Here is a 26730-nt window from a genome sequence, read left to right as displayed (position 1 = left end):
TGTTGTGTTGTTTTCTTCATCCTCCTTTCTCATACACATTGAAAAGAATGGAAATGGCTAACATAGTTCTACAGTCGTACCTTGGTTTTCGAACAGCTTAGTTCTCGAACGTTTTGGCTCCCGAACGCCGCAAGCCTGGAAGTGACTGTTCCGGTTTATGAACTATTTTTGAAAGCTGAAAGTCTGAGAGGGCTTCCACGGCTTCCAATTGGCTTCAGGAGCTTCCTGCAGCCAATCAGAAGCCGTTCTTTGGTTTCCAAACATTTTGGAAGTCGAGTGGACTTCCAGAATGGATTCTGTTCTACTTCCAAGGTACGATTCAATAGATCTCCTCTGAGCACAACTTGGTTTGGTACAACATCTTGCATTCCAGGAGATAATGAAGGCACAGATACGTCTATAATGGATTTGTGGATTCCTATAATGTCTATAATGGATTCCTGACCACTGGTCTTGCTAGCTAGGGATGGTGGGAGTTGTATTTCGAAAACAGCTGCAGTCCCAAGGTTGGGAAACACTGTTGTAAGGTTGTATCTCCTTATCTCCTTGACTTGGGGGTCTCATCACTCCATACCCTCCTAACATTTGTCTGATGCAAATAGGGATATCCTAAGAAAAAGCAGGACATTTTGGGATCGAATCAGAAACTGGGAAGGCTTCTGTAAATCCAGGACTATCCCTGAAAAATAGGGACACTTGGAGGATCTGAAATTGGAGGTCCCAAAATCAGAAGATCTCATATACTAGGAAGGGGTGGGGTGGGGAAGAGATACTGATGCAAGAGCATATGTCCTATTTTTCCAGCACACCTCCTCTTTTTCATGGGTATGTAAAATGAGACTCATCATAGCGATCCATAGTTAATAGTAAGGTAAAGGTAAAGGGACCCCTGACCATTAGGTCCAGTCGTGACCAACTCTGGGGTTGGGGTGCTCATCTTGCTTTATTGGCCAAGGGAACCAGTGTATAGCTTCCGGGTCATGTGGCCAGCATGACTAAGCCGCGTCTGGTGAACCAGAGCAGTGCACGGAGATGCCCTTTACCTTCCCACCGGAGTGGTACGTATTTATCTACTTGCACTTTGATGTGCTTTTGAACTGCTAGGTTGGCAGCAGCTGGGACTGAGCAACGGGAGCTCACCCCGTCACAGGGATTCGAACCGCCGACCTTCTGATTGGCAAGCCCTAGACTCTGTGGTTTAACCCATAGCGCCACCCGCATCCATAGTTAAAAGTAGAAGTTGGTAAATGTGTCCTCTTTTTTGCTCTTCAAAATATGGCAACCGTAGCAGTAATCAGGACATCAGGGCTTTAAATTTGGGGTGGGGAACATGAGGCTTGAGGGGTGAATGTGGCCCCTCACTCTTGCCCTCAAGAATCCTCAGAATACCCCCCTCACTAGTCCTGCTTGGATGATTTTCTCAAACTAGAATGAATGCTTTGACTTGATGTTTCCTCTTGCTGGTCTGGATGGAGGACAGAGAAGGATGCGTGAGCATGGGTAAATATTAGCCTTTGGCACAAAAAGAAAATTCACATTAGTTGCTCTGCTCCATCTTTTCACTGGCACTGCCCACCACTGACGTATGCCCCCACCTCCACCTCGGAAGGTTGCCTAGGAATAGACACAGCCCTTGAAAAATAACCAACATTTTGAATCAGGTCCAGTGCAGTTGCTCAAAAACAGGTGAGCTGTGTACTTATCTGCCCACGCCTGCCAAAAACTGAACAGCAGGAGCGGTCGTTTTCAAAGTTGCCTCCAGATGCAGCTGCGTTCAGAGTACATGATAGCTATCAAACCCGGAGGCTATCGAAGCATGGATGACAGCAGGCAAGTCTTTCAACAGATGAGTAATGATGATGATAACATATAGCTGTGATTCTTTGTTAATGCTTCATGCATTCTCCCTTGCTGCTGACTCTGCCTGCCACGCCCTCCCTAAACATGTCTGTCAGGGATAGAGAACTTTTGACCCTCCAGATATTGCTGGACCGTAACTCATATCATCTCCCACTGTTGACCATGCTGGCCACCTGGGTTGTATGAGTTCAAGAACCTCTGGAGAGTGACAGGTTCATTTGTTTGAGCCTTTATGGACAGAATACTAGAGGGAAAAGGGTTGGGGAATGGAGTGAGCGGGGACAGAGCCCCTAGTACCATGTTTCCCAAACTTGCATCTCCAGCTCTTTTTGGACTACAACTCTCACCATCCCATAATAATAATAATAATAATAATAATAATAATAATAATAATTTATTATTTAAACCCCGCCCATCTGGCTGGGCTTCCCCAGCCACTCTGGGCGGCTTTCAAGAAAATATTAAAATACAGTAATGCATCAAACATTAAAAGCGTCCCTAAACAGGGCTGCCTTCAGATGTCTTCTGAAAGTCTGGTAGTTGTTGTTCTCTTTGACATCTGGTGGGAGGCCGTTCCACAGGGCGGGTGCCACTACTGAGAAGGCCCTCTGCTGGTTCCCTGTAACTTGGCTTCTCGCAGTGAGGGAACAGCCAGAAGGCCCTCAGTGCTGGATCTCAGTGTCCAGACAGAGCGATGGGGGTGGAGACGCTCCTTCAGATATACTGGACCGAGGCTGTTTAGGGCTTTAAAGGTCAGCACCAACACTTTGAATTGTGCTCGGAAACATACTGGGAGCCAATGTAGGTCTTTCAAGAGCGGTGTTATGTGGTCTTGGCGGCCACTCCCAGTCACCAGTCTAGCTGCCACATTCTGGATTAGTTGTAGTTTCCGGGTCACCTTCAAAGGTAGCCCCACATACAGTGCATTGCAGTAGTCCAAACAAGAGATAACTAGAGCATGCACCACTCTGGCGAGACAGTCCATAGGGTCTCAGCCTGCGTACCAGGTGGAGCTGGTAAACAACTGCCCTGGACACAGAATTGACCTGCGCCTCCATGGACAGCTGTGAGTCTAAAATGACCATCCCTAGCTAGCAGGACCAGTGGTCAGGGGTGATGAGAACAGTAGTCCGAACTGGAGTCAAAATAGTGACCTTGTAAGAATTGACGCTTTTGAATTATGGTGCTGGAGAAGACTCTTGAGAGTCCCATGGACTGCAAGAAGATCAAACGCATCCATTCTTAAGGAAATCAGCCCTGAGTGCTCATTGGAAGGACAGATCGTGAAGCTGAGGCTCCAATACTTTGGCCATCTCATGAGAAGAGAAGACTCACTGGAAAAGACCCTGATGTTGGGAAAGATGGAGGGCACAAGGAGAAGGGGACGACAGAGGATGAGGTCGTTAGACAGTGTTCTCGAAGCTACAAACATGAACCTGACCAAACTGCGGGTGGCAGTGGAAGACAGGAGTGCCTGGCGTGCTCTGGTCCATGGGGTCACGAAGAGTCGGACACGACTGAACGACTAAACAACAAAGATGCATTAGGCTCAGCCTGCCAGCAGAGGGAGATGCTGCTGTTACAACAAGGGAGTGGTGCATGTGGGGAGAGAATCAGTCTGTAGCTGCCCTTCAAATGGAACCCTCATAGACTGACAGGCAATTCCTGACAAGCCTACGGAACAGCAAGCTATAACAATGACCTGAGGCACCCTTGCTGAAAGATCTCATAGGAATGAAGTGGAGGTCAAAAGAGCGAGCTGGGAAATTGCAGGACCTCCAGCTTTCCAGCAGAGGGAGAAGTTCCTCTTGCATTGGAATGGTAGCATATGCGGGAGAAAATCCATCTCTTTGGCCTCATCTGCACTGTCTCAAAACAGCTGGTTGGATGACATATCAATTTATGCAAAGCAAAAATCCAGCTTTATGCTATGCCTGGTGGCATGCTTTTAACAAATCACGGTTCTACTGTTATTTCATCCCCGCCCCCTCTGCCTATAAAGCCCCACCTACCCATGTCACAAAACCTCACCCCTCTGCCCCTTATTTGCCTTTTAGTCTCACTGCTGTTCCCTTTGGAGGAGGAGGAGGAGGAGGAGGAAGAAGAAGAAGAAGAAGGAGGAGGAGGAGGAGCAGGAGGAGGAGAAGAAGAAGAGTTTGGATTTGATATCCCGCTTTATCACTACCCTAAGGAGTCTCAAAGCGGCTAACATTCTCCTTTCCCTTCCTCCCCCACAACAAACACTCTGTGAGGTGAGTGGGGCTGAGAGACTTCAGAGAAGTGTGACTTGCCCAAGGTCACCCAGCAGCTGCATGTGGAGGAGCGGAGACGCGAACCCGGTTCACCAGATTACGAGTCCACCGCTCTTAACCACTACACCACTGGCTCCCTGGATGCCTGCTACTCAGTCAATCCCCACCTACATGCTTGCCTTCTTACCAGGAACCATTCCAGGTGGTGGTAGTGCCTGCCAACCTTCCTTCTCCTTAGTCTCAGTGTTGCCCTTCTAAGACTCAGCAGAGAGGAGGGTGGGGACTAAACTAGAGTTAGCTGGTTCTGCTTGTTCTTAGTTAAGGCTCCCACTCCCGTAATGCCAGTTTCAGTGGATACCAGTCACCACTGATAAGCCACCACCTTATCAGAAAAATCCATTTTTTTCCAAGTCTGATGTGGGCAGGAGTGCCAACTTGATGCTGCGACCGTGGGTGCCCAGGGCCGTGGGTGCCATGCAGTGTGCATGGCCCTGTTGCTGAAATTTGTGGGGCTCATCTACTTCATGAGGAATTTTGGGGGTGCTCGGGCACCCAGGGCCCCAGGGGGTTGACACCTATGGTTGTGGGAGAGCACCAAACCAACCTTAATTGAACTGCTGGATTTTCATGTGATGTGATTGAATCCTGTCTAACTAGGGACCCTCTGTTTGTTCAACCTGACTTGGCCAAAGATAGAGATACAGTAGGCATGAGCTAGGGACGCGGGTGGCGCTGTGGTCTAAACCACTGAGCCTCTTGGGCTTGCTGATCAGAAGGTCAGCTGTTCAAATCCCCATGATGGGGTGAGCTCCCATTGCTTGGTCCCAGCTCCTGCTGACATAGCAGTTTGAAAGTACGCCAAAAAAAGTGCAAGTAGATAAATAGGTACCGCTCTGGCAGGAAGGTAAAGGGCGTTTCTGTGCACTGATCTGGTTTCGGTGTTCTGTTGCACCAGAAATGGCTTAGTCATGCTGGCCACATGACCCAGAAAAACTGTCTGTGGACAAACGCCGGCTTCCTTGGCCTGTAAAGTGAGATGAGTGCCGCAACTGGACTTAACTGTCCAGGGGTCCTTTACCTTTTTACCTTTTTAGGCATGTGCTAGAACTTATTCCCTCTCTCAAGGGAAGGGATTGGCATTGAGGCTATCAGAAGTGAGTGAGCAGAAGGGTTAGTTCTGTGGTCTGGTATCTTGCCCATCTTAGCAGATTTAGGAACCACAAAAGGAGCTAGTTCTTCAATGAATAAACTTGGGAATCTGCTGCCAGAATATGTGATGACAATGGCCACCAGCATAAGGGGGTTAGTTGTGCTTGTCATACAGCAGAGGTAGGTAATGTGTTGCCCCCCCCAGATGTTGTGGGGCTCCAAACCCCTTCATCCCTGACCTTTGGACCAGCAACCTTTGGAAGATGCCGCACTGGTTACCTTGTGACAGAGGATGAAGTGAAAGGAAGGAAAAGAAAACTCAAACAGAATCTTTCTATGATATGCTGAAAACTTTAATGAGAAAATGAAGGAAGGAGTCAGTGGAAATGACTCAGGGTAGATGGAGATAAATGCAATACGGAACACTGAAAAAACAGTGATCAGACATGTTGCCTACTGAGCTAGACATCACAAAGACAAAGCTGATAAATCATTGTAGGCGAAGCCAACAGGGTTGACCAAATATCTTCACTTTGGCCATGTTGACTTAGTATCTTTCATAGTTGAAGTAGCTGTGGTAGAGGGTCCTGGTTCATCAGTAATGGGTGGAATAGAAGGTGATAGATTTGGCTGGGAAACAGGAGCCTGCTCTTAAGATAAGTATGCCAAGATAGGAAAAACTCAAAGGAGTAAAGTAAAAGCAGCATCTGGATTGGTAAGAGAAGTGCTGAGGCTTCGCAAATCCCACAGGTTCCACAGTGGGGATTCTGGAGCACTCAGCATTTCTGAATACCACATTCATTCATTCAGCCGAGGATCAGAATCTTGAGTCTTCTTTCTTGGATGTTCCGTCAATGTTGTGTCTCGGACTTACATGGCCAGCCTTTTCCTTGGTAGGAGGCTCGGGCAAAAGGGACACAAACCCTTATGACACGGTACCCTGGAGGACACGGCAGACCAGGATAGCAGGGGATGCACCCTGTGATGGGGCGATACCCCCGAGGACATCCCCAACTCCGGCCAGGAAACTGTGGACGTTGTGGGTAGCAGCCTGGATACTGATAAGAGAAGGAGTCAAGGCTGGAGAAAGCATCCATTTCTGGCTCATAGAAGTCTTCCAACAGCATACTGTCATTCAGGAAAGACATATTGGAGCAGGGAGGGTAGATCTGAAATGACATTTGGATGCAGCAATTATAATCTACTGTTATTGGATTAAAACAGACCCAGACCCAGGTGCCACCTCCAGGCCCCTCTACCTAGCTCCCAGAACTCTTCCCAAGTCACACATCCTTCTTGACAGCCACACCCCTTCTTCTGCATAATTCACAACTGACCCTGACCCTGCTTCAAGTCTCTTTTTTTTGGCCTGCCTGGAAGGTGTTCTTGAAATCTGTCAAATCCTCTCACTTGTCTGAAAGGAAGAGATAGAGGAGTGTGCAATTGCATGTAGAAATTTGCCCACTGCAGAAAAGGTGTCATTTACATTTATTACTCCTCCCTCTTTTGTCTCTGGCATCTCCCACCATTGGCTAGATGTCTATCAGAGAGAGGGGTGGGAAGAGAGAAAATTGGCCCAAGCTCCTGATCTTAGTTGTACATCTGACCAAAGGCTCATCCAGTCTAGCATCCTGTTCTCACAGTGGCCAGCGAGAGGACCCAATGGGAAGCTAATAAGGAGACCTTGTTGAAACAGCACTCTCTATATTGCTGTTTCCCAGCCCTGGCATTCAGAGGCTCCCCTGCTTCTGACACTGGAGGTCTATCATAGGCACCCCGGCTGGTAGCAAGGACACTGTTGCCTAAATCTGCAACTGATCTCCCTTGGGGTGGGATTCCATGGCAAGAATGAATGCCTCTGCAATACATTGCATCCACCTTCTCAAAGCTTGTTGCTTTCCTTCTACTGCATCTCTTCCATTGCATAAGGAGAATGTGCCCACTTGAGGAAGGGGCCATAGCTCAGTGGCTGAGCATCTGCTTTGCATATGGAAACTCCTAGTTTCAATCCCCAGGATCTCCAGGTAGGGCAGGAAGAATTATTGAATTCCCATTACTCAAGTGGCTCATTTCACGTTCAACCACCAGCATCTGATGATAGGACTGGGAAGGGCCCAGTTTGAAATCCTGGAGAACACTTGTTGGTGAGTGTGGATAGTACTGAGCTAGGTTGACCAGCGATTTGACTCTTTAGGGGAGAGCTTCCTCTGTTCCATTTGAACCCCCCAAATTCCCCAAAATTTTCTCTGTAGGAAATATTTGGGGGGGGACATTGTGTCTCCAAACAATTTCAGCTGTGCCAAATTCAGAGACTATTTTCTTATGAAGGCTAGAACACCCATGAAATGATGACCATTCATGAGAGGCATCTGAACACAAAACGCAGTTCGACTGAAACACTCGTTTTGAATATTCCTCCCAAATTTTGTGCAGGGGAAAAGTTGAACATTTACTTCAACATTTCGGTCTGGGTAAGATTCAGTGGTGAGAAAAAAAATATCAAGTTAGCCTGATATTTAACAACCTACAGAGAAGAGAAGTATTTCTATTAGCAAGAAACCCACAAACAGGGAACAATTTACCTGGCTTCCTGCTGGATCCGAAGAGATGCTTTCAGAGTATCAGATGCTTCTGGAGCAATCTGCTGGGAGACAGCCCTTTTTATACGGTTTGTTGGCGTGCATAGAGGAAATCTTGCTCAATTCCAGGAAATAAAAATTAATCGTTAGATCTTTAGTTGTCAGCTGTTTCACTGAAGCACCCTAATTATTTTGACTTCCCTGTTTAACGTTGTGTTTTTCACCCATCCTTCCCTTTGCAAAGGAAGCAGGTAAACAGTGTGGGCTGGTGGTGTGCGAAGGGTGTCTGAGATTATTCGATAAAGCTGGAATCCCATATCAGCTGAATGCAATGGAGCTTACTTCCAAGTAGACACATGAGGATTGTGCTGAAAGTTTGTTTTAGAATACAGTGGTGCCTCGGGTTAAGTACCTAATTCGTTCCGGAGGTCTGTTCTTAACCTGAAACTGTTCTTAACCTGAAGTGCCACTTTAGCTAATGGGGCCTCCTGCTGCCGCCACGCTGGCACCGCACGATTTCTGTTCTCACCCAGAAGCAAAGTTCTTAATCTGAAGCACTGTTTCTGGGTTAGCGGAATCTGTAACCTGAAGCATCTGTATCCCGAGGTACCACTGTACATTGAAGCTTTTCAGGGATGAGGAACTAGAGGTTGCTAGATTCTAAACCCTATCACCCTTGACCTTTGGTCCTGCTGGCTGGTGGTGATGTGACATTTATTTAGCAAAACTGATAAATTGTTTAATCAAAAAGTCCTGTAAGTAGCATAGAAATAAAACAGTAAATCAAAACTCTGCTAAAATCCATAAACTACTGAGAAAAGAAATGCAAACAATGCTATTATCATTAACATGCAAATGCAATAAGTAAAAATTGCAAGAAAGAAGAAATATAGATAACTTACACCACTTGGTAGGCTTGCTGAAATTAAAATGTATTCTTCTTGTAAACTACTGAGTTTTTTTAATTAAAACAAACAACGAATGCTTCTTTAAAACACATGTTTTTACAGTATCGTATATATACCAATTGTGGGGAGAAATAAAGGTAAAGGTAAAGGTACCCCTGCCCGTACGGGCCAGTCTTGACAGACTCTAGGGTTGTGCGCCCATCTCACTCAAGAGGCCAGGGGCCAGCGCTGTCCGGAGACACTTCCGGGTCACGTGGCCAGCGTGACATCGCTGCTCTGGCGAGCCAGAGCTGCACACGGAAACGCCGTTTACCTTCCCGCTAGTAAGCGGTCCCTATTTATCTACTTGCACCCGGGAGTGCTTTCGAACTGCTAGGTTGGCAGGCGCTGGGACCGAACGACAGGAGCGGACCCCGCCGCTATGACCGTGTAAAAAAGTTCCAATTTTCAGAGGATAATATTCTATTGAACTATATACCTACAATAGGGAATTTGACAACTGGAGAACATAAATGGTTGTTGCTATGGCCAAAAGACTGGAAAGATTTTAGTGTGGCAGCACAGTGCTATGGAACTCTTGCCTATTACTATCAGGAAGGCACCTTGCTGTTGCTTTAGACACCTGCTGAAAACATTTTATTCATCGATCATCTATCTATCTATCTAATCCATCCTCCCCTTTTCATTTAATCTGTGGGGTAGGCACGTGCCTGTTCGCTCAGCTGGCCAACCCCCTCCCGTTCTCTCTACAAATCTTCCAATGCAGGCTGCATGATGACAACCTTACATTTCTATGTATATCAGAAGATAAGTAATCTGCACTGTGACATCATACTGTTACTTTTACAGTTTGACTGTTCAGGCATTGACTGCTGTGCTTAACCTGCCCTGGTCCGGAAGAAGAAGCTTCAACTTGAAACATTGGCAGGGCTCCATGGAGTCATAGAGCATCAGGGACAGTTTTTTTAATGGAACATTTGTGGTAGGAAAAGTTTCGGGGTGTTTTCTAGAAGCTCCAGACCTTGCCCAGATTGCTACTCATGCCATATGATCATCCTGAAAGTTCAGAGTGTGCAGATCAACTGGAATGCAGGAGAATGTGTGGTTGCAAGGGTGCTCTTGAGAGTGGAAACACCCTGAATGTGCAAGGAAAAAGTCATGTGTAAGGGCCCCAGTTCAGAAAATGACACTCCATCGCCTCTATTTGAAGTCTTTGGGGAAAGAAGCAACCTTTCTTTAGCTGCAAGAAACAAAAGCAGAGATCTACAACAGGTGATTTTGTTTGATTATGCTGTTACACTGACACGTTCTGCAGCCGTCTCATTAGGTGAATCAGCTTCTTCACACACCTTTTACGGGAAAGGGGAAAGAAAACAATAATTGTGGAGATGATTGAGCTTATTAAAGGTGTTTCTTAGATGAAACGCGGCTAGTGAAACATCACTAGCCTCATTTCAACTAAGAAACAGGGCATACCTATATGGGTCTTAAATGAAGACTCAGTTGGGTCATGGAAACAACTCCACTTAAGAAGTCTGCAAGTCTGAAACCACAGGCAATTGTTGAGAAATTTCACTCATTATCAGGATTGTGCAGAGTCCTCTTGATTGTATCTAATTGGAGTGGAACACATCCTTTGATCTGGGTCCCAAACTGAATTTGTCTAGGGCAGGGGTCAGCAACCCGCGGCTCCGGAGCCGCATGTGGCTCTTTTACACCTTTGCCACGGCTCCGGGGTAGATACTAGTGAGGGGAGGAGGCGCATTGTGCGCCTTGACACTACCCACTGTGGCGGGCGCTGTACTGGCTGTGACATCGCATGGGGGCGGTGCGTGCATTAGTCACGCACCATCCCAACGTCACCCTCCCGCCCGCCCGCCCGCTACATTGTAAGGGGGCATGTACGCTGGTCACTGTTTTGAAGGGGAGTGAAGAACACACACACACACACACAAAAGGTAACTTGTTAATTTAACATTTATTTCTATGAGGAGGAGTAATTCTGAGGGGTCAAACAAAGAAATAATAAAAAAGTGACAAAAAAGTTATTTTTATAATGATGAGTTTTGTGGCTCCCAGTTGTTTTTTCTTCGGAAACGGGTCCAAGTGGCTCTTTTTGTCTTAAAGGTTGCAGACCCCTGGTCTAGGGGCATGCACATTTTAAGTAGCATGTAAAACGACCTCTCCATCCTGGACTAGTGCCACACTTTTAACATTTGGGAGGAAAACGGTTCCAGTACTGCGTAACCTTGAATACCAGCAGAACAAAAAGCACTGGATATGTTAATTGCATGCTACCTGGCAAATCACCAAGTGATCTGTTCCTGAAAACCTTATCATGTTACTGCTAGTTAGCAGAAAGTTGGCTTTTCATAAATTAACCCCAGTTTTGGAGATAGTGCAGATGAACCCAAAGGTGGTGTTTTTCCACCTCATATGCTACCCTTCCAATGTAAAAGCAACTTCTGAGGGGAATCTGGAGGTCCTGCAATTTCATGCTTCAGGCTATTGTTGTAGCTTGCTGTTCCAAAAGGCTGCCAGGAATTACCTTCAGCTGCAAAAAAGGTAACTTTTCCTGCTGCTCTAAAATTAGATAAGCTTAGTCTTCCAACCAACCCCAAATCGGCATTCAGGGAATAGTGTCTCTATTAGTTTTGTGAGAAGGCTGTATATATAAATATTTTTATACTGTGTGTGTGTGTGTTTGTTTTCTGTAAATTCACATTATTCTGAGTTATAGTATGTGTTGCATTGAGATATTTAGTGTGCAATATACTCATATTTTGTATACAGAGTTGAACTTGATTAGGTTCTACTCTCTGTATTCTTTCGTTGTCAGTATCAGAACCAAGTAGGTTGGCAAGGAGAGCCCTTAAGGCAAGACTGCATCATCTGATTACACCACAAGTCCTCCCCTGAACCCAACCACCTGAGTCTCTTTAAGAGGGCAGCTGGGTGTGGCAAATCGACAAAACAAGGCCCATCAATCCTGGTCCATTCCTAATCAAATGCACGGTGAATCAAAAATTTCCCTTGTCCCTCAGGAAATCCAGGAAGTTATCTAGCGTAAACGAGCTTCTTTCTCAAAATGCCTTGCTTGTTAAGCCTCTGAAAGAAGTATCTAGAGATCACTATTGGGAATGTTCCATTGCACTCATGATGTTGCGTTTCCAGATTTCCCAGACTGCATCTCATTGGCCACTGTGAGAACACAGTGCTGGACTACACAGGCCAGGAAGAGAGGAAACTGTGTTTCTGGACTCCAGCTCCCATCATCCCTGCCTTTGGCCATGATGCCTGTGGCTGATAGGCCATGGAGTTCAACGACATATGGTGTGGCCTTGGTTCTCCATGATCCCCCTGAGATAGGTTTTTTCTGCATGAATAGTGTGACCTATATATAAACCACATAAAAGCTTTGGAAGAAGTTGCAAACCTGGGTGGTGCCACTGATTCAAGGTTATAGTGGTTCACAATTCCAGTAATGATCACTGATTAGATCTCATGCCGCTCTTAATCCCTTGCAAAATATGAGATGTGCTTGGGTAACGATGGGGTTTTTTCTTTGAGTGGGTGGGTGGTTCTAGTCTGGCAACACCTCTAAAAGAAGTCCAGGGGGATTCTGGAAAATGAATATGGCTGTGCATTGGATCCAGCCGATGCCCAGATCCCTGAATTATGTCCACCTAGAGGTGTGCCACTTTGCCTTCATGATTGAGGGGCCACGCAATGTCACTACGTTGTGTGTGCATGCCTTGCACCAAGTGTGCATGACGTCAGCACTTTGTGTGCGTGCACCACAGTAGAACTTTATGGGGGACCGGCCCCTTCATTGAATTTTTTTTGGGTGGGGCTCAGCCCCCATGGTTCCACATAGATGTCACCCCTGTCCACCTGGGATTCAGTTGAATAGTGTTGAGGTTGAGCCTTATTACTCCATGTCAGAATGGATCCACCATGAGCAAACAGCCTTGGTCCAGTATACCTGAAGGAGCGTCTCCACCCCCATCGTTCTGCCCGGACACCGAGGTCCATTGCCAAGGGCCTTCTGGTGGTTCCCTCACTGCGAGAAGCCAAATTACAGGGAACCAGGCAGAGGGCCTTCTCGGTAGTGGCACCTGCTCTGTGGAACGCCCTCCCACCAGATGTCAAAGAGATAAACAACTACCAGACTTTTAGAAGACATCTGAAGGCAGCCCTGTTTAGGGAAGCTTTTAAAGTTTAATAGACTATTGTATTTTAATATTCTGTTGGGAGCCACCCAGAGTGGATGGGGTATAAATAAATTATTATTATTATTATTATTATTATTATTATTATTATTATTATTATCATCATCATCATCATCATCATCATCATCATCTGATGCTATCAAAGAGTAGTGGTGGTGGGGATCCTGCAGTGAGAATGGAAGGGAGAAGGAGATGTCTGCATTTCCTTCTCTCCAGCAGTGGCCAATATGGTGGAATTGCTCCCCTTCATTTCAACCCATCAGGTTCCCTGCTACCTCGCCACTTCTCCTGTTGGTTAGGTGCAGTGATGTGTGGCATTGGGAAGTCAAGTAAGCTATCCTACCACACACTTCCAGCCACCACTGCCTCTCTCTCCCCCCAAAATGGATGTCTAATTATGGTTCAACATGTGGTGGTGGGGAGAGAAGGTTGGTTAGCATCTGTATGTCTCAGGAGTGTGCTTTTGGGGGTGATGTCAAACTGTTGGAAGGTTATAGCTCCTGCTGTGGCCACAGAGACCGATGTGAGTAAAACAAGTTTTGCTGCATCTGGGGCTGATGAAGGCATCTGGTTGTCCTGCTGAAGATGCACCATGACATTTCTTCTTTCTGTGCAACTCCTAGTGGTCATTCCTCTTCTGGTCACTGCTGTGGATACATGACCTGTTGATCTCCAGGCACTGCAATCATCTTCAAGGGGGCTGCGGTTGCCAGCCTTCATGCCACGCTTGCAGACATCTTTGTAAAGAAGAGTTGGTCAGCCAACTGGTGCCTGTGCCAGAATCCAGCTCCCCATAGAGCATGTCCTTGGGGAACCTGCCATCTTCCATTCTGTGGACATGACTGAACTAGAGTAGACGTCAGTGCAAACATGCTAGAAATGTGGGCTTGGGAGAACACATCTTTGTTTGGGACTCAGTCCTGCTACGTGATGCCCCAAACCATTGCCTGCATGTGGACGGCATTGAGGCATTGCTTTGGGGCAGCTGTAAGTTGCCCAAGACTCACTTCCATAAAGCAGCATGCTCAACATGCAAGCCTAGTAGACCTTCATCTTGCTAGTGGATGTTAGCATCACATTCCCCCATACCCTGGCTTGCCAATATGATTGGCCTTGCCAGTACGCTTGTCCAGCTCATTGTCAGTGAAAAGGTTGCTGGCTATGGTGGAACCCAGGTAGACAAAATCATCTACCACCTCAAGCATGTGGTCACCAATGTGGATGCGTGGAGTGCTGACAATGTCCTAACCCAAATATGGAGAGACTGTTTTAAACACTAATTAAAATGTGCATGCTCCCTGTCAAATTCAGCTGGGGGCCCAGATCTGGGATGTGTCAGCACAGCATCATCCTGAGTCAGATGAGATGCTCTCTGATTAGGACTCAGATACTGTTTAGTGTGCACTGTTTAGAATGAATTTTCTCAACCATTTCATGTGCCTTCAGGCTTGCAGACATTTTGGATAGAGGTGTTTTTATGACTCAGCTGAATCTTCGTTTTAGGACCTATAGAAGGTGTGCTCTGTAGAAGATCGCTCTCCTCATCTCATCTAAGAAATGCCTTTCATAAGCTCAGCCATACGCCCAATTATTTCTGGTTTCTTCATTCCTTTCCAGTAAAAGGTGTGTGAAGAAGAAACGGCTTCGCCCACAGACGCTATAACAGAGCATGTCTGTGTGCCAAACTAATAAAACTAAAACACCTGTTGAGGATGCCAGTTTTCATTGCTTGCCAAATAATCAAATAATGAGACTCCTCAAAAGACTGGAAAGAGTAGTGATAGGGTGTCATTTTCTGATCTAGGCCCACTACAGTCCTCTTTTTTCATTGCACATTCAAGATGGTTTGCACTCTCAAGTGTATTCTGCATTCCAGTTGATCTGCACAGTCAAAGCTTTCAGGCATGAGTAGCAATCTGTGCAAGGTCTGAAGCTTCCAGAAAACACTTCAAAACTTTTCCTACCACAAACGTTCCATTAAAAAACAACACAAAACTACTGTCTGTGATGTGCTGTGATGTCATGGCACCATGCCAATGTTTCAAACAGAAGCCATATATTTGGGAGCAGAGCAGGTTTAGCACAGCAGCCAATGCCTGAACAGTCAAACTGTAAAAGCAACAGTATGATGTCACAGTGCAAATAACTTATCTTCTGATATACATAGAAATGTAAGGCTGTCATCATGCAGCCTGCATTGGCAGATCTGTAGTTGCATGGAGTGGGAAGGGGGAGCTATAGGTGTTAGGGAAGGATGATGAGAAATGGTGGGAGACTCTGTTTGTAGAACCCATAAGGAAGGTTCAGAAGAGGAAGGCTCAGAGCCAGGGGAGTGGTGGTGGGATAATGAAGACAAGTCAGAGGATGAAGGGGTGGAGTGGGGCAAAATCCTTGTATGCTGAAAAAGCAACAGGCTTGAGTGAGAGAGACGAAGAACAGGCAGAAAGCTCTGCCGATGTAGGACAGGCAGCTGAGGAGGTGAGAGCTGAGGCTGCTACAGATTCTCAGGAGCCTGCCATTCCTACTGTAATCAACTCCCCTCCGCTCTTGTCTCCAACGGCACAGAGGGCTTTGCATTTTGCAGAACAAGGAACCCAGAGGTCGCAGGGCAACCCCTCGCTGATGGAATTTAAGACTGCAGGGTAAACAACTGGAGAGAGGAAGACTTAGGGGGAACTGGGAGGCTCAGGTCAACAGTTATGGCAACTGTTTTATGAGGGGTCAGTCTTGCCAGTGGTTCCTTTCTGTGTATTCTGTTTCCTCGAATAAAGAATGAACATTATTGCTCTGAGTCTCCATTCTGACCTGCAGCTGAACCAGCCCTGACACTAGGGGGTTAATGAAGAGAGAGCAGGAGGGGGTTGGCCAGCAGAGCCAGCAGGGGTGCAAGCCCACTTGTGAATGCAAGCATACTCCTGAGATCACAAACCATCCAGGCAAAGTTGAGTGTTGTTAAAATAAATAAATAAGATCTGTGCTACACATTCTTCCTTCTGCAACTGCAATGATTTGGTCTTTCAGTGTGATAGCGCAGTGCTGTGGAACTCCTTGCCTATTCCTATCAGAAAGGCTGAAAACATTTTATTTGTTTATTTCATGACATTTATATGCTGCTTCATTGTTTTTTTTAAAAAAAGCCTCAAAGTGGTTTACAAAAGGGATAAATTTTAATTTCACCAAGCCTACCAAATTGAGTTCGTTCTCTCTCTCTCTCTCTCTCTCCCTCCCTCCCTCCCTCCCTCTCTCTCTCTCTCTCTCTCTCTCTCTCTATATATATATATATATTGCAATGTTTACTTATTGTATTTGCATGTTAAGGATAATGCATTTCTCTTCTCCCTAGTTTTATAGCTTTTAGCAGTGTTTTTAATCTACTATTTTATTTCTTACAGAAGGTTTTGATTAAATGATTCAGCATTTTGGCTAAATAAATAAATAAATAAATAAAAGTCACATCCGTGCCTGCCAGCAGGGCTGATTGTCAAGGATGATGGAATCTGGAGTCTAGCAACATCTAGAGGGCCACAGGTTCCCCACCCCCTGATAATATTCTTATAGAACAGGGAGGGGGAATATGCAGCTGAAAATCTTCAATGTATTCTAAAAAAAAACTTTCAGCACAATCCTCATGTGTCTACTTGGAAGTAAGCTCCATTGCGTCCAGCTGATATGGAATTCCAGCTTTATCAATTAATCTCAAAAACCCTTCCCACACCACCAGCCCACACTGTTTACCTGCTTCCTTTGCAAAGGGAAGGATGGGTGAAAAACACAACATTAAACAGGGAAGTCAAAATAATTAGGGTGCTTCAGTGAAACAGCTGACAATTAAAGATCTAACGATTAATTTTTATTTCCTGGAATTGAGCAAGAGTTATTTCCTCTATGCACGCCAACAAACTGTATAAAAAGGGCTGTCTCCCAACAGATTGCTCCAGAAGCATCTGATACTCTGAAAGCATCTCTTCGGATCCAGCAGGAAGCCAGGTAAATTGTTCCTTGTTTGTGGGTTTCTTGCTGATAGAAATACTTGTCTTTGTAGGTTGTTAAATATCAGACTAACTTGATTTATTCCCCACCACTGAATTTTACCCAGAGCGAAATGTTGAGATAAATGTTCAACTTTTCCCCTGCACAAAATTCGGGAGGAATATTCAAAACGAGTGTTTCATTCTATCTGTGGTTTGGTGTTCAGATGCCTCTCATGAATGGTCACCATTTCATGGGTGTTCTAGTCTTCATAAGAAAAGAGTCTCTGAATTTGGCACAGCTGAAATTGTTTGGAGACACAATGTCCCCAAAAATATTTCCTACAGAGAAAACTTTGGGGAATTTGGAGGGCTCAAATGGAACAGAGGGAGCTCTCCCCTAAAGAGTCAAATCGCTGCTCAAACTAGCTCAGTACTGTCTACACTCACCGACAAGTGTTCTCCAGGATTTCAATCCGGGCCCTTCCCAGTCCTATCATCACATGCTGGTGGCTGAGCCTGGAACCTTCTGCATGGAAAAAATATATATGATCAGCCACGAGTTATGGGAATTCAATAACTCTTCTTGCCCTACTTGGAGATCCTGGGGATTGAAACTAGGAGTTTCTGTATGGAAGACAGATGCTCAGCCACTGAGCTATGGCCCCTTCCTCAAGTGGGCACATTCTCCTCATGCAATGGAAGAGATGCAGTAGAAGGAAAGCAACAAGCTTTGAGAAGATGGATGCAATGTATTGCAGAGGCATCCATTCTTGCCATGGAATCCCACCCCAAGGGAGATCAGTTGCAGATTTAGGCAACAGTGTCCTTGCTACCAGCCGGGGTGCCTATGATAGACCTCCAGTGTCAGAAGCAGGGAAGCCTCTGAATGCCAGTGCTGGGAAACAGCAATGTAGAGAGTGCTGTTTCAACAAGGTCCTCTTTCGGGGTTCCCATTGGGTCCTCTCGCTGGCCACTGTGAGAACAGGATGTTAGACTGGATGAGCCTTTGGTCAGATGTACAACTAAGATCAGGAGCTTGGGCCAATTTTCTCTCTTCCCACTCTTCTCTCTGATAGACATATAGCCAATGGTGGCAGATGACAGAGACAAAAGAGGGAGGATTTGAAGCAGGGTCAGTGTCAGTGTCAGTGAACTGTGGAGAAAAGGGGGTGTGGCTGTCATGAAGGATGTGTGACTTGGGAAGAGTTTTGGGAGCTAGGTAGAGGGGCCTGTAGATGGCACCTGAATCTGAGGTTCTGCACCTCTCTTTTAATCCAATAATAGTAGATCATAATTGCTGCATCCAAATGTCATTTCAGATCTACCCTCCCTGCTCCAACATGTCTTTCCTGAATGACAGTATGCTGTTGGAAGACTTCTATGAGCCAGAAGTGGATGCTTTCTCCAGTCTTGACTCCTTCTCTTATCAGTATCCAGGCTGCTACCCACAACGTCCACAGTTTCCTGGCCGGAGTTGGGGATGTCCTCGGGGGTATCGCCCCATCACAGGGTGCATCCCCTGCTATCCTGGTCTGCCGTGTCCTCCAGGGTACCGTGTCATAAGGATTTGTGTCCCTTTTGGCCGAGCTTCCTACCAAGGAAAAGGCTGGCCATGTTAATCTCAGAAACAACACTGACGGAACATCCAAGAAAGAAGATTCTGATCTCAAGATTCTGATCCTCGGCTTAATGAATGAACATGTTATTCAGAAATGCTGAGTGCTCCAGAATCCCCACTGTGGGGATTTGTGAGGCCTCAGCACTTCTCTTACCAATCCAGATGCTGCTTTTACTTTACTCCTTTGAGTTTTTCCTATCTTGGCAAGCTTATCTTAAGAGCGGGCTCCTGTTTCCCAGCCACACCTATCACCTTCTATTCCACCCATTACTGATGAACCAGGACCCTCTACCACAGCTACTTCAACTATGAAAGATACTAAGTCAACATGGCCAAAGTGAAGACTTTTGGTCAACCCTGTTGGCTTAGCCTACAATCATTTATCAGCTTTGTCTTTGTGATGTCTAGCTCAGTAGGCAACATGTCTGATCATTGTTTTTTCAGTGTTCTGTGTTGCATTTATCTCCATCTACCCTGAGTCATTTCCCCTGACTCCTTCCTACATTTTCACATTAAAATGTTCAGCATATCATAGAATGTTTCTGTTGAGTTTTCTTCTCCTTCCTTTCACTTCACCCTCTGTCACAAGGTAACCAGTGTGGCATCTTCCAAAGGTTGCTGGTCCAAAGGTCAGGGATGAAGGGGTTTGGAGCCCCACAACATCTGGGAGGGGGGGCAACACATTGCCTACCCCTGCTCTATGACAAGCACAACTAACCCCCTTATGCTGGTGGCCATTGTCATCACATATTCTGGCAGCAGATTCCCAAGTTTATTCATTGAAGAACTAGCTCCTTTTATGGTTCCTAAATCTGCCAAGATGCACAAGATACCAGACCACAGAACTAACCCTTCTGCTTGCTCATTTCTGATAGCCTCAATGCCAATCCCTTCCCTTGAGAGAGGGAATAAGTTGGGGAATTGGCTGGGGAATTATTGGCGCTGTAGTCCAACAATGTTTAGAGGGCCAGAGGTTTTTGAAATCTAATTTTCATTAAAAAATATTCCCCATCACAAGGGGAAAGAGAGAGAGAAATGTATGCTCTGTGGAAAGCTTTTCATCAAGCCCAAGGGCTATCTAGTTCAGCATCTTGTATCCCATACAATGGTACTTCGGGTTAAGAACTTAATTCATTCTGGAGGTCCGTTCTTAACCCGAACCTGTTCTTGACCTGAGGTACCACTTTCGCTAATGGGGCCTCCTGCTGCTGCCACACCACCGGAGCACGATTTCTGTTCTCATCCTGAAGCAAAGTTCTTAACCCGAAGTACTATTTCTTGGTTAGCGGAGTCTGTAACCTGAAGCGTCTGTAACCCGAGGTACCACTGTAGTGGCAGAGCAGATTCATCTGGGGAGCAAACTAGCAGCATATAATATATTTCTTTCTTTCTTGCGTCTGTGCACCACCTTTCATTTGAGGAGTCCAAGGTGATACATGTGATGTGCCCTCTCACAACAAACTTGTGAGATCGCTTAGGATGAGAAATGGTGACCAGCTTGGCTGGGTGGGGATTTGAGCCCCTGTTTTTCCATTGAAGCTGAAACTGTAGGTTGCATCAGAGCCAATGACAGGGAGAGCCAGCTAAAGCTTGTTTTCTCCCCATCCCCCTTTCTGCTGAGTTATACAAGGGCAACACTGAGGTTAAGGAGGAGGAAGGTGACAGGCAGCTCCCCAAATCTGGAGTGTGTGCCAGTAAGAAGGGCAGACTATGGTTAGGGGGTAGTTCCACATTTGTCCTGATGGACAAGCCTCAAACAAGAACATAAGACTGTTTGATCAGGTTGTCCATGAGTTAGTATCCACTTTCTGCCCTACATAATTTTATAAGCACCTCCTTGATCATTCTGACTGCTCTTTTCTGCCCTGTTTCTAGCACCCAACCTACCAGATGCCTCCATGAAGATCACAGGCAGGACATGATAATGTCACCCCTCAATCATGTGTGTTTGTGTTGGTAGAGCATGAGATTCTTAACCTCAGTGTCGTGGGTTTGAGCCCCACATTGGACAAAAGGTTTCTGGATTGCAGGGGGTTGGAATAGATGACCCTCATGGTCCCTCCCAACTCTACAATTCTATGATTCTACAGTGGTACCTTGGTTGTTCAATGGCTTGACTCCCAAAAAAATTGGCTCCCAAACACCGCAAACCCAGAAGTGTGTGTTCTCGTTTGCGAATGTTTTTTGGAAGCCAAACGTCCTACATGGCTTCCGATTGAGTGCAGGAAGCTCCTGCAGCCAATCGGAAGCCAGGCCTTGGTTTTCGAACAGTTCCGGGAGTCGAACGGACTCCTGGAATGGATTAAGTTCAACCACCAAGGTGCACCTGTAATTGGGCCAGCTATTCGTTATATGTGTAGCCAACATTACTACTCAGGTGTAGAATGCTCTAGTGGATGAGCAGAAAAACCCTTAATGGAGAATTGCCTTGCCAGACCACAAGGCCAACCCAGTTCATCCAGTATCCTCCTTCCAACTGTGACCAGCCAGATCCTCCCATGGGAGGTCCACAGGCACCAGTTATATCCCTGTCGTTTGGCCCTAGTGCCTGTGCTTTAGGGATAGACTGCTGTCATCCACAGAGGCTCCACTTCAAATGCTCACGCTGCTCTCTAATCTTAAGAGGAACATCTCCCTCTGCTGTCAAGCTAGAAGCCATGTAATTTTGTGGCTTTCTATTTTGGCTCCGCTCCATTCCTTTGAGATTTTTATGCCAGATTGCTGCAGGGTATTGTTGTAGCCTGTTCTTCCAGACAGTTGTTAGGAATTACACCTGAGGTGCAAAAGGAGTAATTACAATACTTTAATGACACATTGACAGTGCTCTCCTACTCACTCCCTGCTGTAAAATTAGGTGAGCTCAGTCTTTCAGCCTGGCTGAAATCCACCATCAGGGATCAGTGTTTCACTCAGTTCTGTGAGAAGAAAGGAGGAAAACACAGAAGGTGGAACGTGTAATGAATCGGAGCTTCCTAAGGATGGGTAGTGATTGACAGACGCACATTGCTCCCCTCCCCCTCCTGCGAGTATTTCATACCCTCCAAGTGTCCCTGTTTTCCAGGGACACCCCTGATTTAGAGAAGCCATCCCGGTTTCTGATTTGATCCTGGAATGTTCCCACTTTTCTTTAGGATGTTCCTAGTTTCATGGAGAAATGTTGGAGGGTATGGAGTGCCAAGGAGGGGGTAGCTTTCCCGAACCTTCCCTCCAAGCTGCTAATCAATCACACGCAGGCTACAGAATCACACGCAGAATCACACGCAGGCTACACGCACCAGCTACAGAACATCAAACAGCAATATTTATACATACATACATACATACATACATACATAGGGACGTGGGTGGCGCTGTGGGTTAAACCACAGAGCCTAGGACTTGCCGATCAGAAGGTCGGCAGTTCGAATCCACACGATGGGGTGAGCTCCCATGGCTCGGTCCCTGCTCCTGCCAACCTAGCAGTTCGAAAGCATGCCAAAGTGCAAGTAGATAATTAGGTACCGCTCCGGCGGGAAGGTAAACGGTGTTTCCGTGCGCTTCTCTGGTTCGCCAGAAGCGGCTTAGTCATGCTGGCCACATGACCCAGGAGCTGTACGCTGGGTCCCTCGGCCAATAAAGCGAGATGAGCGCCGCAACCCCAGAGTCGGCCATGACTGGACCTAATGGTCAGGGATGCCTTTACCTATACATACATACATACATACATACATGCATGCATACATACATACCCCTCTCTGGGTGGCTCCCAACAGAATATTAAAACATTATATTAAAAATTAAAAACATAATAAAACAGCAAACATTAAAAACTTCTCTAAAAAGGGCTGCCTTCAGATGTCTCCTAAAAGTCAGATTGTTATTTATTTCCTTGACATTTGATGGGAGGGTGTTCAACAGGGCAGGTGCCACTACCAAGAAGGCCCTCAGTAATACATGGCATGTTCTCTGCCTCCTCATGCAGGTTAACTTGAAGATTTATAGTGGCTGGGGAATGTTGGCAATCAACCAGCCGCATCACATGCTCCCGCTGTTGGAACTAATTGTTCCCACCTGCCTGAGGGGCCCCACCCAGCGATACTTGCTCACAGGTTCACTACTTCATGGCATGGAGCTATCTGACCCATAAGGAGGTTGAAGGCAACATTCCCACATGTTCCTATTTATCCATAGCAGCAAACTTAGAGCCATGTGCAAATTTATGTGCCCTTCAGACCTTCCATGGCAATTAAGCATAATAAGCTTCTACAAAGAATTATCACATTTTATGCCCCAGAGGTGTGGGAAGTTGTGTTGCCAATTTTCATCTCAAATGCAAATTTCCGTGGATTTGTGTAATAAAGATTTATAATCCTACCACTTAGGAGAAATTTGTATGCTATGAAATTAAATCATCTGCTATTGAAGTGGGCCAAAGAGAATAATACCTCAGGAACTGAACAAACTCATTTTCAAAATGGTCATTCTGCAAAATGCCTGCATTTTTAGGGATGGGGGAGATGTTCAATTCAGGAAGAAGGAGGATGGGGACAAAAGTAGAAAGAGCTGCCTCTGTCTGCCATTGACTCTGTTCTCACCCATTTCGTGGCTTCATGAATATGTCAGCAGTCTCATTTTGTTTCTAGAGTATGAGTGGAGGATTTTTTCCCCTTTTAAATACAATTTCAAAGTGAACTGAGGCAGACTTCCTTGCGCGTGAATCTTCCACGGGTTTTCAAGGTAATCCAGCTTCCTCCCATTTCCTTTTCTCTGCCTCTGTCTCTGAGATTTTGGAGTGAGAATACTAATAGATATACCCAGATATAAGAGGCTTGGTCACAAGTGATGTATTCTGCCTGCAGATGAGCAAAGGCAATTAATTCACATTTTCAAGAGCTAGCTATGTCGATAAAGGAGATGAATAAATCCACTTTGTCTCAATTTTGGAATACCTGTTTCTTTTCCCCCCAGCTAGAGCTAAAAATATTTTCCGATTATGAAGTTATTCTTCTTTAAAAAGCCATGGGTTGTTGTCTGCTTTCCAAAGAAGAGGAATACTTATGGTATATAGTATGGAGTTTATTTCCCCACAGTCTCTGCATTGGTGCTGTCCAATTCCCAGTTCCATTATGCGGCTTTAATCCTACTTTGTGTAGGTTTATGAATGTCCTCATGGAATGGGACATGGAAGAAGAAAACATTTTTATATATGAGGAAAACACACAGGCTTGTTCTCTGCTGTCATTTGTGTGACAGGTCTAAATTTCCATTTTCATAGAGCCTGCAGTAAACGAGGTGGCAGCTGATGGGATCTCCTGAGAAGGAGAAGGGGTTGAGACACTTAGAAAAATAACCCTTATGGGGGTGGGGCCCTTTCCCCCTACAAACTTCCCACCCAACTCTGAGGTATTTCTTTTCCTCCAAACTCAATTAGCTCTTGGTTATTGCTTGTGTGTCAAGACCCCGAGGCCTCCATGGAAGCTGGAACAAGAGGGAACTCCCCTTGGCTGTGTGGCTGTTTTAAATGGGATAAGCCATGCCCCCTGGCCGCCGGATTGGCCATGACATGGGGCCACATGATCTGACCACAACACCATCACACCCGGAAGTGGAATGCCCTTTTCTTCACCTTTGTCATCTCCCCCGAATAAAATATTTGAGGGGGCTGCCACCACAAAGCTGATGGACGTCACCATTCAATTAGTGTGCGTGCTGTCATGGCTTAAAATTAGCTGCTGTTTCTTTAATACAAAAGGAACTGTGTCAGCATGAGTCAGCGGTCAACAATAAATCAGCAAAGACTGCATAACTCATGCAACCTTTCACCTACAAATGCCTATATATATAAAAATGCCTATATATATATAAATGCCTATATATATATATATATATATATATATATAGTTGTGAGTTGGTTGGTTGGTTGGATGGTAGAGAGTTGGCTGAGTTTGGTGTGTGTAAAAGCTGTCGGTCGTGGTTGGAGAAGGTGACTTTGTAAGAATAAAAGCAGCTATACTCTGCAAGAATACTCTTTCTCAAAGACTCTTTTGTGCCAACGAGGGTCCGAGGACTAGGCAAAGGAGTAAAAAGGAGGTCAGAACCTTTTCTTTTTCAAACACTGACACTTGCAACATGTTATGTGAACGATTATGTGGGGCAGAGCTTACCTCCCCCCAAAATATTTTATTCAACTTGCCAGCATGCCCACAAAATTCCCAGACAACGCTGAGCTATTTGTAATGGTTTTTTTTCTTCCCAACCTTCCACATTTTATGGTGCAATTTTTCTTTGAAGAGTAAAATGCCCCACCCCCACCCACAAAAAGGGGGTTATGTTTCTCAGGGATACGGATCAAAGTTGGGTGTTGGCGCAGGAGTGAGGGGCGAGCATTAAAGAAACCCACAGAGAACAGGTGCTTTGCTGAAGCTAAGTTTATTGCATAATGTTCATTCCAGAAACAAAGGAAGAATTGCCTTTCAGGCATTGCAGTGAGGTAATTCAGACATTGATCTTGATGACACAGGTAATATACACACATTTAGAGTTGTATTGTGTTTCTATGGCATTCAAGACTCAACTGGAGATACATTCCACAGCAAAAGTGAAGAAGAAGAAGAAGAAGAAGAAGAAGAAGAAGAAGAAGAGGAGGAAAAAGAAGAAAGACATAGTCTATAGAAATTGGGATCAACACATCCTAGAAAGCAGCTGCACATTTGTAAGGCAAGCATGGATGAGCCAAGCATCTGGGAATCCTGCCAACTTGGTGGTTTAACTGGGAACGCTTGCCGCTTCTGGCACCAAGGCCCATGAGATAATCAGTTGTGAAGCCATGCCGAGTTCATCAGTTGCCGGCGAGGGCATCCTGCCGTTTTGTGTGCTCCATTTAATAGCACAAATACCGTCTAGAGCAGCTGTATCCCCTGGCCTCCTCCCATAAACAATGGGCCACCAGAGGCGGTGTATCCTCCCACACGAACTGGCTCAAACGTGGCAGCGAGTATTGCTCCAGGGAAGGTCACAACTGCTGCAGGTGGCTGGATGATTATTTTCGATGGGGGTACCTGCATCATGCAACCAACACTGGCAGCAGGATTTATAGCGAGGCTACTTGATGACACTACACCACCACTTGAAACCCCAAAGCCCCCGCTTCCCCCCAAACCCCCAAATCCCCCAAAGCCCCCAAAGCCACAACTTGGTTTCAGCAAGCCCAGACCGCCAACTGGGTAACAGCAGGAGGAATTGTAGCCACAGTTCATTTTGGAGTGATGAGTACTGGATCTGAAATGATGATGAGCAAACATTCATCCAATTTATTCATGATTCACGCATCAATTTATAACAATACAACAACCATAACAACAAGCCCTACCACCGCCAATGAAGAAGAAGGAGTGGAAGAAGAGGAGATTATAACACAATCTGCAAGTTCGTTAAAAACATCCCCTATCATTAAAAAATCCAAATCCAGCAAGAGTGCAGCAGTCCAGCAATAGAGGCCTCTTGGTGGTGCCACAAACGGGTTTGTCTCCATTGTGACCTATTAGATGGTCTTCTTCCAGGCAGCTGCCTGCTTTTGGAACACGTGCCCCTCTGAAGTGAGTCTATCATCCTTATCACTAACTTTGAGAAAAGATCTAAAAGCATTCTTCTTTATCCTTGTCTGTTCCTGCGAACCCTGAAATTATTACATTCTCATGCTTTTATGTTTCTAGGAGTTGAAGGTTGTCCAGACCCCTCAGAATCAACTATGAAGGGTGTGAGAGCATAGGAAACTCAAAGAAATGTAATATATTAATTCTATTATATATTTGTGTCCTTCTTTTTCTCGTACACAAACCCTTTCTTTGGATGGGACCATTTTATGTTGTGTTTACCATATGTTTTTGATTGTTAAAAATTAATACTCTAAAAATATTAAATAAATATCTGACCATTGATAGCCCAATGCCTTCAGTGGTCGCATATTCCATGGTACTGTTCCTCTTCGTGTTTGGTTGGATTCTCAGAATACCGAAAAAATCATTTTTTTTGTAATATTAACTTTTTGCTTCAGCTCCCATCATCCCTTGGCCAAACTGACTGAGCTTGATGCTATTTGGAATTCAACAACTTCATGGCAGCCACAGGTTTCCCATCCTTTCTCCAGCAACAGAAAGCAGAATATGTTCCATCATCCATGCCA

General features: G+C 45.6%; 2 long non-coding RNA genes across 2 annotated transcripts; one reads left to right on the top strand and one right to left on the bottom strand.

Annotated features, from left to right (window-relative positions):
- Nucleotides 1-5592: 5592 nt before the first annotated feature.
- LOC310665900 lies at nt 5593-8033 on the bottom strand. Its single transcript, XR_014505699.1, has 2 exons — nt 7844-8033; nt 5593-6430 (listed from the first exon to the last, which is right to left on the bottom strand). It is a non-coding gene; the product is annotated as an uncharacterized lncRNA (long non-coding RNA).
- Nucleotides 8034-16856: 8823 nt separating this feature from the next.
- LOC310666349 lies at nt 16857-19106 on the top strand. The gene is made up of 2 exons (XR_014505887.1): nt 16857-16967; nt 18271-19106. It is a non-coding gene; the product is annotated as an uncharacterized lncRNA (long non-coding RNA).
- The last annotated feature ends 7624 nt before the right edge of the window (nt 19107-26730 follow it).

Source organism: Podarcis tiliguerta (genome assembly GCF_965153285.1).
Source record: "Podarcis tiliguerta genome assembly, chromosome: 16".
Lineage (NCBI taxonomy): Eukaryota > Metazoa > Chordata > Lepidosauria > Squamata > Lacertidae > Podarcis > Podarcis tiliguerta.
The sequence above is the reverse complement of the archived record's forward strand: the minus strand, read 5'-3'. Positions and strand labels throughout refer to the sequence as shown.